The sequence below is a fragment of the Heteronotia binoei genome, chromosome 3 (assembly GCF_032191835.1).
Source record: "Heteronotia binoei isolate CCM8104 ecotype False Entrance Well chromosome 3, APGP_CSIRO_Hbin_v1, whole genome shotgun sequence".
Lineage (NCBI taxonomy): Eukaryota > Metazoa > Chordata > Lepidosauria > Squamata > Gekkonidae > Heteronotia > Heteronotia binoei.
Window position 1 is genome coordinate 63,544,904 of NC_083225.1, and position 2,896 is coordinate 63,547,799.

The 2,896-nt window shown below is 45.4% G+C and overlaps 1 non-coding gene across 1 annotated transcript; it reads left to right on the forward strand.

Annotated features, from left to right (window-relative positions):
* Positions 1-411: 411 nt before the first annotated feature.
* TRNAI-GAU (transfer RNA isoleucine (anticodon GAU)) lies at positions 412-478 on the forward strand. Its single transcript has one exon. It is a non-coding gene; the product is annotated as a tRNA-Ile (tRNA).
* The last annotated feature ends 2,418 nt before the right edge of the window (positions 479-2,896 follow it).

Here is a 2,896-nt window from a genome sequence, read left to right on the forward strand (position 1 = left end):
GAAAGTGCCCCCACAAAAGACATCCCCCAGAGTTTTAACAGGTGCTCCCCAAAGTAACCACATGACAGCTTGGCAGGCACCCTAGCCTCAGTACATGAGCAAGGGAAGCAGAGGCATGGCTTTTGTAGCAAGCTCTCAGGATTGTTCCCAGTACTACAAAATATGGCTAATGCATTACAAAATGTTAATAGCCACTCCTCTGCTTGCTTCAGATTCCTGAACACCTCTGTGTGCTGTAAGGGTAAAAGCACATGTAAAAGGACGCTCATCATGGGGGCAAGAAGTCCTCCACCCACACTGCAAACCACAGGCCCCTTTCCTTAGGCACCAAAACCATCCTTCCAGACCACTGGATTCTGACCTAGCAGGAGTCTTAGAGCTTCCTGTCCCTAATTTGTTCCCAGGAGGAACGGTGGCTCAGTGGTAGAGCATCTGCTTGATAAGCAGAAGGTCCCAGGTTCGATCCCTGGCATCTCCAAAAAAGGGTCCAGGCAAATAGGCATGAAAAACCTCAGCTTGAGACCCTGGAGAACCGCTGCCAGTCTGAGAAGACAATACTGACTTTGATGGACCAAGGGTCTGATTCAGTATAAGGCAGCTTCTTATGTTCACATATGTTCAGGACTCTCAATAGAGGCAAAATAGTTGCTAGTATTGCCCAGAGACACAAGCAGTTGCTAACACTCTTTGGAAAGGACTCTGCCAGCAGTGATTCAGAGGCTGAGGGGGAAGCCCACAGTTTGGAAACATTTCTGCTTTCTGTCCAGTTACCCCTGTGTGGCAGAGTGCAAGGTGTGCCACACACAGGTCTGAAGGGGTACAACCTCCCAACACTTGTCCTCTTCCATCCTCCACAGGCATTTGCAAAGGGTGCACCCAATTATGTTTTCATTGGAGGAAAAAGTGGTGACCAGCAGGAGGAAGAAAAGGTCCACTCCCTCTCAGCAGGGAGAGGTAGAGGAGGAAGCAGGTGGCCTCTCCAAGAAAAGCTCCCCACACTTGGGCTGCCATGGATGAGACATCAAGGAGGGACACACTCCAAGAGGTCAAAAGGGTTAAGTGAAAGGCCCAGAAATCAGTCAGTCACCTCATCAGTGAGATGACTGCTGTGGATCACCAACCCCTCTCCATTGTGGAGAACTCAGCTTTTCACCAGCTGCAGTGGTGATGGTCAAGGCTCAGGTCTCCTGAGTACAAGGCAGAACTGTGCACTTCATGGAAGACCTCTGGAGCTGCCAGCAGGACTGTCAGGGCATGTCCCAGGCCCCAGGAGGGGACAGTCCTGCCACTGGGGTGCAAAGTGTTTCTGTACCATGTATGGACCACACATCACAAAACATCACCACTATGTGCTATAGAGTAGTCCAAGGGAGTGGGTTGGTAGCGGCAACATCATCCATGGCTACATGGTCCTGGATGCCAGTGACAACATGCTAGCAGAGGTGAAGAAAGCACTCCTCAAAGGCATTGTCTGCCTGATGCATACATTTCAGCTGATGGTGAAGGACACTCTCAGGTTGGGGAACACCGTCATGGCTACCTGGGATGCTGCCCCTCTGGAGATGCAGGATGTCATCTACTCCGTGACCATCCTGCACAGGAAGAGGAGCTCAGCATCAACTTCAGTAATTGACTGACTCTCTTTCAAATGGTATGTGTCCTCAAGTCCTTCCAGAACACCACTGACATGCTGTGTACCCATATGGTCAGCCAGGGGTAAATCATCCCCTTGACTTGAGGGCTGAACCAGATGCTGGCATGTGCACTGGAGCCAGTTGATCTTCCATGGGTCAGGGCTTTGGCAGAGGGATTGCAAGTGGGCATCATCACCAGGTTGCATTGTGTCTGCAATAAAGGAGAGCACAAGCTGGCTTTTATCCATAACCTCCAGATAAAATGCAACATTGTGCTCCTGGATGCAGAGATCTTACCCTGGAAGCATGAGCTCTTCAGAGAAGTGTGGAGGCTACATTTCACCAGTCCTGGCCAGAGGAAACAGCAGGTGGAAGAGACTGGGGAGGAGGAAGAGGAGCCAAAAGCCCAGCACCTCTGCCTCAAAGAACCTAACTATATATGGAATCATATGTGGTGAAGGAATAATATATTCCAATCTACTTATAGCAAGATAAGTATACCCTCCAATCACTAACATTTCAAAGCCTTACATACACTATGGTACATTTTAGTAACTAAATCATCCAAAATATGTAGGACAGCCCCAGACAATTATCAATTGGAAGAAGGTAGCACATTTGATTTCTCACATATTCATTTATAAATGAATTTATAAATTTATAAATGATCCAATCATTGTGGAAATGTTCAATGGTAAGTACAGAAGAGGGTATTTAAAAGACCCTCATTTGTGACTTTGGTTGCACGTTTCCACTGATCTTTTTCTCTGTTAAACAAACTCTTTTTTTTTTTGCATCTGCACAACTGTGATACAAAATCTTTTTTTTTTTTCCTGTATTGCACACAGATTAAATGTTTTATTCAGAAATGTCTTGCATATGAGAAAAATATAGGCAAAACATTACTTGAAGATTCTGTGTTGATTCAGCAATCTGCAGTGAGTCTGCTGACTGATATTTTAGGGTATATTGTTTGACATGTTATTTATAGTGCATAATTTGCTTCCTTTGCTTACATTTAATGTATAATGCACGAAGTGAAGTCAAATCAATATGACTCAGCAACCCCCCTTTTTTAATCCCTGAAACTCATTTATACAGATTCTGAAATCCATTCTCCTCAAAATTAAATCTACATACAGATGCATGCTCTAAATCGGTCAATTTGTAAAAGGCGAGCTTTGTAGAAGCGCAAATAACTATATAGTAGGAGAAAATGCAAGCACTTGAATATTAGCTACCAGTCTTCTGTTTCTGAAGGA